The sequence below is a fragment of the Aethalodelphis obliquidens genome, unplaced genomic scaffold (assembly GCF_003676395.1).
Source record: "Aethalodelphis obliquidens isolate GAN/ISIS:26980383/991018 unplaced genomic scaffold, ASM367639v1 scaffold11, whole genome shotgun sequence".
NCBI classification, from domain to species: Eukaryota; Metazoa; Chordata; class Mammalia; order Artiodactyla; family Delphinidae; genus Aethalodelphis; species Aethalodelphis obliquidens.
Window position 1 is genome coordinate 14952993 of NW_020837955.1, and position 12717 is coordinate 14965709.

The 12717-nt window shown below is 37.1% G+C and overlaps 1 non-coding gene across 1 annotated transcript; it reads left to right on the forward strand.

The window, feature by feature from the left end:
- Nucleotides 1–5332: 5332 nt before the first annotated feature.
- Nucleotides 5333–5439, forward strand: LOC113623691 (U6 spliceosomal RNA). The gene has a single exon (XR_003434011.1). It is a non-coding gene; the product is annotated as a U6 spliceosomal RNA (small nuclear RNA).
- The last annotated feature ends 7278 nt before the right edge of the window (nt 5440–12717 follow it).

Here is a 12717-nt window from a genome sequence, read left to right on the forward strand (position 1 = left end):
CCCTTTCTTTTTCTCTTCTTCTGGGACCCCTATAATTCGAATGTTGGTTCGTTTAGTATTGTCCCAGAGGTCTCTGAGACTGTCCTCAATTCTTTTCATTCTTTTTTCTTTATTCTGCTCTGCAGCAGTTATTTCCACTACTCTATCTTCCAGGTCACTTGTACATTCTTCTGCCTCACTTATTCTGCTATTGATTCCTTCAGAGTATTTTTAATTTCATTTATTGTGTTGTTCATCATTGTTTGTTAGCTCTTTAGTTCTTCTAGGTCCTTGTTAAACATTTCTTGTATTTTCTCCATTCTATTTCCAAGATTTTGGATCATATTTACTATCATTACTCTGAATTCATTTTCAGGTAGACTGCCTATTTCCTCCTTAGCTGTTTGGTCTGGTGGGTTTTTGCTTTGCTCCTTCATCTGCTGCATCTTTCTCTGTCTTCCCATTTTGTTTAACTTACTGTGTTTGGTTTCTCCTTTACTCAGGCTCCAGTTTTGTAGTTCCTACTTCTGGTGTCTGCCCCCAGTGGGTGAGGTTGGTTTGGTGGCTTGTGTAGGCTTTCTGGTGGGAGGGCACTGGAGACTGTGTTCTGGTGGGTGGGGCTGGATCTTGTCCCTCTGGTGGGCAGGGCCACGTCCGGTGGTGTGTTTTGGGGTGTCTGTGAACTTAGTATGAGTTTAGGCCATTCATCTTGTATAATATAAACATTTAAAGCTATAAATTTCCCCCATTCAATACTTTAGCTGCATCTCCCAAATGTTTATATGTTCTATTTTCATTATAATTTAGTACAAAGTATTTTCTCTCTCTTTTTTTTTTTTTTTTGCGGTACACGGGCCTCTCACTGTTGTGGCCTCTCCCGTTGCGGAGCACAGGCTCCGGACGTGCAGGCTTATCGGCCATGGCTCACGGGCCCAGCCCCTCTGCAGCATGTGGGATCTTCCCGGACCGGGGCAAGAACCCACGTCCCCTGCATCGGCAGGCAGACGCTCAACCACTGCATCACCAGGGAAGCCCCAGTACAAAGTATTTTCTAATGTCTCCTATAATTTCTTCTTTGAGCCATGGGTAATTTAAAAGTGAGTTCTTCTTCAAATATTTGGGTGTTTTTAAGCTATCTTATTGTCGTTGATTTCTAATTTAGATCCATTATGGTCAGAAAGCAGATTCTGCTTATGGATATACATATTACAAACATGTAGATGTTATCTTTATGACAACTATAACATAAAGTAAGGGGCTGAGGGGAGAGTAAATGGTTCTAAATAGTGGCAAATTTCTTAAATTTTGTGAGATGCAGTAAAATATCAACTCTAAGCAGACTGTAAAAAATTAAGAATGCGCAGTATGATTTCATCCCTAGAACAGCCACTAAAAGTTAATTTTTAAATGTATGGCTAAATAGTCAATAAATAAATTGGAAAGGAGTCCTTAAGTATAGCTCATAAATGCAAGTAGTCAGGAAAGGAGGAACAGAAGAGCAAAATACAGAGGGGACAAACAGTAAATAAATAACAAAATGGTAGAACTACATATTAATAATTACATTAATATTAAGTACATTAAATGTAACAATTACATTACATCATATTAATAATTACCTTAAATTACATATTTTCTCTTTATCTTTGGTTTTCAGCAGCTTGACTATAATAAGCTCAGGTGTGGTTTTCTTTGTATTTATTCTGCTTGAGGTCAACTAAGCTTCCTGAGTCTGTAATTTTATGTGTCTCACCAAATTTGGGGAAATTTCATCCATTATTTCTTTAAATATTTTTTCTGCCTCATTCTTTCTTTCTTCTCTTCTGGGATTCCATTAACACATGTGTTAGACCTGTTGGTATTATCCCATAGGCACTTAAGTGTTTGTTCACTTTATTTTTCAGTCTTTTTTCTTCAGATTGAATAATTCCTATTGATCTATAGTCAGTTCACTGACTCTTTCTGCTGTTGTCTCCAAAATGCGTTTAATGCTAATAAGTGCAAGTAATCAGGAAAGGGGGAAATGCAACTAGTTGCATTTATTCTTTCTGCTGTTGTCTCCAAAATGCTTGCATTTCAATTTGGTTCTTTATTAAAATTTCCAATTCTCTGCTGATAGTTTCTCTTTGTTCGATCACTTTGAGTGTGCCTTTCTTTACATCCTTGAATATAGTTATAATAGCTGTTTGAAAACTCTTGTCTGCTAATTTCAACATGTACTACATCTTGGGGTCAGTTTTCACTGATTGCCTTTTCTCCTGATGGGGATCCCATTTTCCTATTTCTTCGTGTGCGTAGTAATACTGGATGGTACCCTAGACATTGTAAAAGATACTTGTAGAGACTCTGAGTTCTATTCTGCCTCTGAAAAGTGTTTTTCTAAAGTAGGGAGTTATTTTGGCTGGACTCAAACTGCCAACTCTGTCTTCTCCATTGTGGTGAGCAGCAGCAGAACTCTCTGTCCAGTTCTTTTACCCTTAGCTAGGCTGCACAGAGTCTGCCACATATAGGTATAGTTCAAGAGTTTGCAGACCATATCACCCTTCCTGAAATACTCAAGTCTGCTAGGTGACTGAGAAGAATCATACCGTGAAAAGAGAGAGACAAGCAATGCACCCAAATGTTGTGTTTTCTGGATCAGTACAATTTTTTTGTTTCCAATCTTAAAATTTTTTTTAGGTAAGGACATTAAAAAGCAAAACAAAATCTATCAATATTATCACCATCATTTCACAAGAAAGGAAGGGGACTTTAACACCAAAAAAGTAGAAACAGTATGATTTCAGAAAAAAAAAATTAAATTGAATATATGCGGTGTTGTTAAAAATTCACCACATTATATTATTTTTCTCCCTTCTTTATGACTTGACGAAAACTCCATCCCAGGTGAGTCCCCAGCCTAGGAAGGGAAGTTGAGAATTTTTGTGATAAGAGCACAAAGTATCTCAATGTTTGCCAAAACCATTGTTTTAAAGTAAGTTTCAAAATAGAAGAATCAGCACAGTGTTTCCCAAACTTCAATCATGTGAAAACACTGTCACAAATATTGTCATGGCTGCATTTCACCTGCTTTATTTACTTTTAATACTTTATTTGAGTCATTTGTTTACTTAAGTTTATTTTAAAATGAAAGCCTTATATGAATACCATAAATGAAAAACCAGTATCCCTTGCCATAAAATCAAGAAAACACAAATGCTGGAAGGTCCTTAGCCTGTAGCCAACTCCCTGTTGAAAAGGAAGATAAGCAGATATTAGGGGTTCAAGTCACACCCGCACCAGAATGAAACTTTCTGTTTGATTTAACTTCAAGGACGAAAAGAGAATTGGAGGGAATAATTTTCTCATTATGTAATTAAATGTCATTTAATGCATTGTCCATGTACCATCTAAAATCATCTCTTTTGCCAACTAATATTGTCTTGGTAGATGGTCTATAGAATCAAAGGTGTCATCACATAGTAATTTGGAGCATTGGCTAAATTAAGAGAAAAAAAAAAGAGTCAGCAGAGGTTTGGGTAGGGTTTGGAGCTCCCCTCTCTTGCTCTCTCCTTTCTGAGACAATGCCCCTCCCTTTCCAGCTGCTGTATCCTTTGAGTCTTCAAAACAGTTTGACTGTACCTCTACCACCAAATATCGATGAGCTCTGTTATGTGGATATTGTTTATTAATAGGCAATTGAAACTGTTGGTATATACTGCACTTGATGTAAGAATCTGAGCTCTTATTTAACAGCAATCTGCCAGTAGTTTAATCCATTTCACGTATATGCACGATTTGTGACTCTATCCTTAAATATGTAAACTCTATTTTTAATACACCTTTCTAAATATTTAATAGTCTATCAGAAATTATAGCATGACATTTCTGTTCCCTGATTTTTTATTCTTGATCAGTGGCAGATAGCAAAATGTTTGCTATCTATTTGATTCTACTAATAGTAAAGTCCATAACTACTCAGGGCTCCTATAAGGTCTTCTCATAAACAACTGCTGCATAACAGATAAATCAATGCATGCTTGCCTCCACCAAAAAGAAGCTGATAGATGAAATAAACTTGTGGATACAGAGCAAGAGTGAAATGCTGCAAACATATTAGCTGAGCCTGTTGATTTGGGGGGGAATTAAACAGTCATTTATGCTTATTAAATTAAGCCTATCTAAGCCTCCTTGTAACTGTATCTATTATAAATTTTTTTTAACTTTATTTCATTAAAAAAAAAAAACAGTTCGACTGTGTATAATCTACCTGAATTTTAGCTACCTCACAGGGCACAGACTGGGGCCGGCTCTCTGGCAAAAAGCCATAAAGCTGAGAAACCCAGTGCTGTTCCCTTCTAAATGTTGACTCCCCTCAGTGTCTGCCTGCTTCCTGTTACTCTCTAGAGCATTTAGGTACTTGTTGTTTCTGTTTGTTTTTTCCAGAGTTTATCACGCTACCTGTGGTAGGATTGTTCCAATAGAGCTACTCCTCTATTGTCAGATCTAAAATCACTAGCATCTTGGGCCTGGTAAAGAGATAGATCAGCTGGACAGTTGCCTGAGATGCCACTCTGTAAGGAATGCTAAAACATCACAGGAATATATCAGAAATATGGTAAAAGAATGAAATAATGCCATTTGTAGCAACATGGATGGACCTCGAGATTATCATATTAAGTGAAGTAAGCCAGAGAAAGACAAATATCATATGATATCACTTATATGTGGAATCTAAAAAAAATGATACAAATGAACTTATTCACAAAACAGAAATAGACTCAGACATAGAAAACAAACTCATGGTTACCAAAGGGGAAAGGGGGTGAGGAGGGATAAATTAGGAGTTTGGGATTAACATATACTTACAACTATATATAAAATAGGTAAACAACAAGGACCTACTGTATAGCACAGGGAACTATACTCAATATCTTGTAATAACCTATAATGGAAAAGAATCTGAAAAAGAATATAGATATATATATATATATAACTGAATCACTTTTCTGTACACTTGAAACTAACACAACATTGTAAATTAACTATACTTCAATTTAAAAAAACTGAAAAGACAAGAAATATGGTGCCAATTAACTCAATTTTCCACAGGTTACTCCTTACGTAATAGATGAAATACAAATTGTTTCTTCTGTTGCCTAAGTAAACACAGTCCTCAAGTAGACATTCAAGAACTTGAAAAGTCCATTGGTTCAGACATATCTAACTCGTTCTTTGAAAAGTTGCATAATACTCCATGGTACCATAATATATCAACTGTCTTCTGATAAAGCTCATGGTAAATTCTTATTTTTCTTCAGGTAAGGTGCATCTTTTTGCGTCTACAAAGCCAGGCCACAATAAACTTCCTCGAGTGCTAGCTTCAGCAGCACACATACTAACACTGGAACCATACAGAAAAGATTAGCATGGCCCCAACACAAGGATGACATGCAAATTCATGTAGCATTCCATATTTTTAAATAAATAAATAAATTTCCTTGAACATATTTCTTTATGTACTGGTGTTATCTTTCTGTAGGAGAGATTACAAAAAATAGGATTGCTGGGTTGAGGGCTATGTGAATTTTAAAATACATATTGTTATAATACTTTCCAGAAAGGCTGTAGAAATTAGCATTACAACCCATATTGATAGTCTCACCAGTATTTTTTATTTTTGACAATCTAATGGATCAAAATGCTGTGTTCTTTTTTGTACTAATTTGAATTTTCTTGAACACCATTGAGGCTGAGGATCTTTTCATATTGCTGATGATCTACTTTTTTTTCTGGAATTGCCTGTTGAATGCTTTGTCAAATTTTAATTGGATTGATTGTCTTCTTTCATTTGGTTTGTAGGAGCTAAGGTACATTAGCAACATTTGTCCTTTGTTATCTATATTTTAAGTATTTAGTCTGTCATTTGTCTTTTGATTTTGTTTATAGTTTCTTTTGCTACACAAAAATATGTCCACTTTTAAGAGGTAATGTATGACTATTACTTTCAGGTAGTGACCCTTAGGGTTTCTGGATTTTATCTTTTCCTTCAGAAGGTCTTTTTTACTTTATGATCTTATAAATAATTCCTCACATTTGTATCTAATATTTTTATATTTCACATTTAGACTTCTAATCCATCTGGAGTTTATTTTTGCATAAAATGTGGGGTAGAAGTGTAACCATGTTTTCTTCCAGATGGATAGTCAGTTCTGCCAGCACCATATACTAAGTAAGCCATCTTTCTCCCTCTAAACAAAATGTTATTTTTATTTATATTAAGTACCCACTTGAATTTGTTTCTGGAATCTTTCTTAGGTTCCACTTGTATTATTTATTCCTATGCTATGTATGGTTTTATTATAATAGCATTACAATAAGTTTTATTATCTTGTATATAAGGTAGGAATTGTGTTTAGCTAGTAATGTAGATACAAATAACAGAAGCTTAAACAAGAAATAAGTTTATTTCTTTCATGTAAAAGAAGTCTGGCATAGTAGGCCAGGGTTGGCATGGTAGCACCATGTTCATCAAGAAGCCAGGCTCCCTCTATTACTCTTCTCAGGCATCCTTAGCAGTGGCTGCCACCCTCAAGATTGCCTCATGCTCCAGGGGTGGGGTTGGTGGTGTGCTGAATTGGGCGATTGGGATTGACATGTATACACTGATGTGTATAAAATTGATGACTAATGAGAACCTGCTGTATAAAAAAATAAATAAAATTCAAAAATTAAAAAAAAAAAAGATTGTCTCATGCTCCAAGATGGCTGCTGAAGCTCCAGCCATATATTCCTTATTCCAGTCAGGAAGCAAGCAGAGTGGGGAAGAGCAAAAACAGCACATGCAGCTGTCTGACCTCCTTTTAAGGAGCTTTTCTGGAAGTCCCACCTAACAAGTTTATTTATACCCCTATCTGAAAGGGAAGCACAGAAATGAAGTCTTTCAGTAGCTGGATATTGAGTGTGAACCTAGTTAGTCTCAGTCCTCCCTCTTCCCATATCCTTTTTAAATTTTTAAAAATTATTCTCAAACATTTATGTTTTTTAGTAAATAGACTTTATTTTTTACAACGGTTTTAGATTTACAGAAAAATTGGGGAGATGGTACAGAGAGTTTGCATATACCCTCTTCCCAAATACTCTCCCACCACACACACACACACACACACACACATACACACACACAGAATTTCTATTATTAACATCTTGCATTAATATGGTACATTTGTTACAATTAATGAACCAATAGGATAACATTACTATTAACTGAAGCCCATAGTTTATATTAAGGTTCTCTGTGTTGTGCATTTCTATGAGTTTTGGCAAATGTGTAATGACGTGTGTCCACCATTACAGTATCACACAGAATCATTTTACTATACTAAAAATCCACTGTGCTCCACTTATTCATCCCACCCCTAACACCCCTGAACTCCTGGCAATCACTTATCTTTTTAGAGTCTCTATAGATTGCCTTTTCCCAAAGTCATACAGTATATAGCCTTTTCAGACTGGCTTCTTTAACAGCAATATGCATTTAACTTTCCATCATGTCTTTTTGTGGTTGAGAGTTCATTTCTTTTTATCACCAAATAATATTATATTGTATTGTATGGATATATCAGTTTGTTTATCCATTCACATATTTAAGCACATCTTGGTTGCTTCTAGTCTTTAACAGTTATGATTAAAGCTATCAGAAATGTTTGTGTGCAGGTTCTTTTGTGGACGTAATTTCATCTCAATTGGGGAAATACCTAGGAGCACAATTGTTGGATTGTATGGCCAGATTATGTGTAGCTTTGTGAGAAACTGCCAAACTGTCTTCCAAAGTGGCTGTACCATTTTGCATTCCTATCCACAATGAATGAGAGTTCCTATTGCCCTGCATCCTCTCTGGCATTTGGTATTGTCAGTGTTTTGTATTCTCGCCATTCTCATAGTTTTGTGTTGGTATTTCATGATTGTTTTAATTTGCAGTTCCTTAATGACATATGCTGTTGAGTATCTCTTCATATGCTTATTGGTCATCTGTATAACTCCTTTGGTGAAGTGTCTGTTCAAATCTTTTGCCCCTTTTTTCAATCAGGTTGTTTGTTTTCTTATGGTTGAGTTTTAAGAGTCTTTTTGTATGGGTCTATGTTTGGACTCTCTATTCTGTTCCATTGATCTATTTGTCTATTCTTTTGTCAATACCACACCATCTTGATTTCTGTAGCATTAAAGTCTTGTCAGTTCTCCAAATTTGTTCTTTTTTAGCATTGAGTTGGCTATTCTCAGTCTTTTGCTTTTCTATATAAACTTTAAAATAAATTTGTTGATATCCACACACACAAACAAAACTTGCTGGGATTTTGATTTGGACTAAATTGAATCTATAGATCAAGTTGGGAAGAATTGGTATCTTAACAATATTAAGTGTTCCTATTCATGAACATGGAATATTTCTCCATTTATTTAGCTCTTCTATGATTTCTTTCATCAGAGTTTTATAGTTTTCCTCATATAGATTCTGTATATTTTTTGTTAGATTTATACCTAAGCATTTCTCTTTTTTTCAGTGCTAAGGTAAATGGTATTGTGTTTTTAATTTCAAATTCCAATTGTTCACTGTTGACATACAGGAAAGCAGTTGACCTTTTATCTTACAATCTTGCTATCATAGCTTATTAGTTCCAGGAGTTTTTGTGTCGATTCTTTGGGACTCTCTACCTAGACAATCATGTCATCTGTGAGCAAACACAGTTTTATTTCTTCCTTACCAATCTGTATACCTTTTATTTCCTTTTCTATCTTTTTGTATTATCTAGGACTTCCAGTAAACTATTGAATAGGAGTGGTAGAGGGGACATCCTTGCCTTGTTCCTGGTCATAGGGGGAAAGCATCTATTTTCTCATCATTAAGAACAATGCTGGCAGTGGGAAGCAGCCACATGGCACAGGGAGATAAGCTCGGTGCTTTGTGTCCACCTAGAGGGGTGGGATAGGGAGGGTGGGAGGGAGACGCAAGAGGGAGAAGAAATGGGGATAAACATATATGCATAGTGATTCACTTTGTTATACAGCAGAAACTAACACACCATTGTAAAACAATTATACTCCAATAAAGATGTGAAAAAAAAAATGCTGGCAATAAGTTTTTCTAGATGTTCTTTATTAAGTTGAAGAAGTTCTCTAGTCTTAGTTTGCTGAGAGTTTTTATAATGAATGAAAAATAGATTTTGTCAAATGCTGTTTCTTCATTTATTGTTGTGGTCATACGGTTTTTCTTCTTTAGCCTGTTGATGTGAGGTATTACATTAATTGATTTTTGAATGTTGAACTAGCCTGGTATACTTGGAATAAATCCCACTGGGTTGTGATGTATAATTTTTTATACATTGTTGGGTTCGATTTGCTAATATTTTGTTGAGGACTTTTCCATCTATATTCATAAGAGACCTTGGTCCATAGTTTTCTTTTCTTGTAATATATTTATCTGGTTTTGGTATTAGGGTTATACTGGAATTTTACAATGAGTTAAGAAGTGTCCCCTCTGCTTCTATTTTCTGGAAGAGATTATATAGAATGGGTATCATTTATTTTTTAAATGTTTGGTAGAATTCACTAGTGAACCCATGTGGGTCTGGTGCTTTCTGTTTTGGAAAGTTACTAATTATTGATTTGATTTCTTTAATAGGCCTATTTAGATTATCTTTTTCTCCTTGTATGAGTTTTAGTAGTTTCTATCTTTCAACGAATTAGTCCTTTTCATCTAAGGTATCAAATTTGTGGGCATAAAGTTTGTTCATAATATTCTTTTATTGTCCTTTTGATGTCTAGTAGAGATGACTCCTCTTCCATTTCTGATATTGGTTATTTGTGTCCTCTCTCTTTTTAAAAAAATTTAACCTGGCAAGAGGTTTATCGTTTTTGTTGATTTTTTTCAAAGAACCAGATTTTTGTTTCATTGCTTTTTCTCGCTTGTTTTTCTGTCTTCATTTTATTGATATTTGCTTTAATTTTCCTATTTCTTTTTTTCTGGTTGCTTTAGCCTAGTTATTTCTTAACTTTCTCTAGTTTCGTAAAGTGGAAGCTTAGATTATTGATAGATCCTTGTTCTTTTCTAATATACACATACAATGCTATAAATTTCCCTCCAAGCACTCTTTTTGCTACATTTCACAAATTTTGATAAGCTGTATTTTCATTTTCATTTAGTTCAAAATGTTTTTTAAATTTCTCGAGATTTCTTCTTTGACCCATGTATTGTTTAGAAGTATGCTATTAAATCTCCAAATATTTTGGAATTTTCCAACTATCTTTCTGTTATTCATTTCTAGTTTAAGCCCATTGTGGTCTGAGAGCATACTTCTATAGGATTTCTATTCTTTTTTTTTTTTTTTGCGGTATGTGGGCCTCTCACTGTTGTGGCCTCTCCCGTTGCGCGCAGGCTCAGTGGCCATGGCTCACAGGCCTAGCCGCTCCGCGGCATGTGGGATCTTCCCAGACCGGGGCACGAACCCGTGTCCCCTGGATCGGCAGGCGAACCCTCAACCACTGCGCCACCAGGGAAGCCCGACATTTATTTTTATATGAACTTTCCAATCCCTTTATCCAGTTTATTTTTTTTAGATGAAACAAGATTGGCAAAATGTTGATATTTGTTAGATCTGTGCATATGTGAAAATTCCATCCTAGAAAGCTTTGTAAAAATTACTTGAAAACCATAACAGAGTTTCTGACACATAGTAAGGGATAAGCCATCATCATGACTGTCATCATCAAACAAGACAGTTGTGGGTCTTTGTGTCTCCTCCATCTTCAAATTCTTCCTCTCCAGACACTCTGTCCCATTATTTTTTTTTTCTTTAATTTTTTTTTTTTTTTTGGCCTCGCAGCTCGGCTTGTGGGATCTTAGTTCCCCAGGCAGGGATTGAACCTGCACCCTCGTCAGTCAAAGCACAAAGTCCTAACCACTGGACCGCCAGGGAATTCCCCACTCTTCCACTTCACGGTTTAGTCATATTTGACTCTACTGATTGTTGACTCCTTGTGTCTTTCTCTGTCTCTGGCTTCTGGGCCACCATCTCTCCTGGTTTTCCTCCAATCTCTCTGATCTCTCATTCTGTCTCCTCTGTGGACAGGTGTCCTCCTCCGGCTCCATATACATTGGTGTTTCCCAGGGTCTCAGATCTGCTTCTCTTTCAGTCTATACACCGTCATTGGATGATCTCTTCCAGGCAGTCTAAGTTCAATTACCATCCAAATCCTGCTGGCTCCAAAATCTATAATCCCAGTCCAGTTTTCTCTCATGCGTTCAGAGACATATCTCCAACTTCTGGCTAGATACTTAAAACTCAGTGTTTCCAAAACTGAAATTTATAAACTGCTTCTGAGAGTCCCCATCTTGGTGTAGGCACCACCACCTACCCACCAACCACCAAACGGCCTAAGCCAAAAGCCTGGGTCATCCTCCCCTCCTCCCTCTCCTTCATCAGCCAGATCCAGTTCCCACATCCAAGAGATATGACTTTCTTGCTGCTTTGATTGCATTCCCTTCTCTCCATCCCCACTGCTTTACATCCTAATTCAAGCCCCCATCACTTCTTCTCTTCTTCTCTTAACTCAAGCCTCCTAACTGGTCCTCCTGCCTGGAGTCTGTCCCTCCAATATGTTCTCCACCAGAATGACTTTCCAAAGCAAAATAAGCACGTTCTTTGCCTGTTTCAACCCCCTCAATGAATCTTCATAGTAGGTTTTAATCCCTAATTACCTTGTGGTATTTGCCTTCCCTTCCTCACCATCCTCTCTCTCTGCTCCTCTCCACCCCCCAAACAACCACCCTCACCTTAAAGCATATTGATAGTTCCCATGAATGGGTCTTGCTGTTTCATGTAGCCTCCACACTTCTGCACCTTTTGCTCCCTATGCTGGCACTGCCCTCCCTCCCTTCGTTCAGGACTCCAGTCAGAGAGCCTCTCTCTGGGCACTTTCCCAGCATAGCTCCCTCCCATTTCCCCTCCCCCACCTCTTGCTACTCCAGCTTGCATCACTCTATGATGGATTCAATCATCCGTCTCCTCCATGGAACAAAGAGCTCCTGAGGGCCCAGACTGTGCCTACGGACCATTGGACCCAACTAACTGGCACATCACAGCTGCTCAGAAAATGTTGGCCAGATAAGTGAAGAGATGCTTACAGGTCAGGAACAGAGGGACAGAAGAGGCAGAATTTGAGAAAATGACAGGAGTGTTTGTTTGCTTTTAGTCATGGGGTGGAGCTCCTGGGCAGCACAATTTCCTTTTTAACACTCAAATGTTGATATATTAAATAAATACATAGTTTATGTACAGCTATATTAAATAAACATGTAGGTTTAAACTAAATCAGTTATTTTCTTCTACTTGATTCTAGGATAAACAAATGGTGGCAGGGACCAAAAAATTACGAAAAGCTATAAGGCAAAAACTTAACATTAAGTAAATTCATTTTATGATGTGGGAAACACATGCAATATAATATTTAATGAAAAACCTCAACTCAAAACTATATATGGCTCTTCCAAGTGGTGAATCCTCTGGTTATCGCTGCCATCCTGGCCTTGGCGGTGCCGATTCTGAGACCCTCGGGAGGAGGACTCTCGCGGCTACTGATTTCTCCCTGGGAGCAGCGTTCTGTGCGGGGAGACGTGTCGGAGTCCCACGCTTGGTGTCCCTGTGCTCTCGGGCCTCAGCGGGGCGCGATGGTTAGGAATGGGGCTGGCTGGGGGTACAGGCA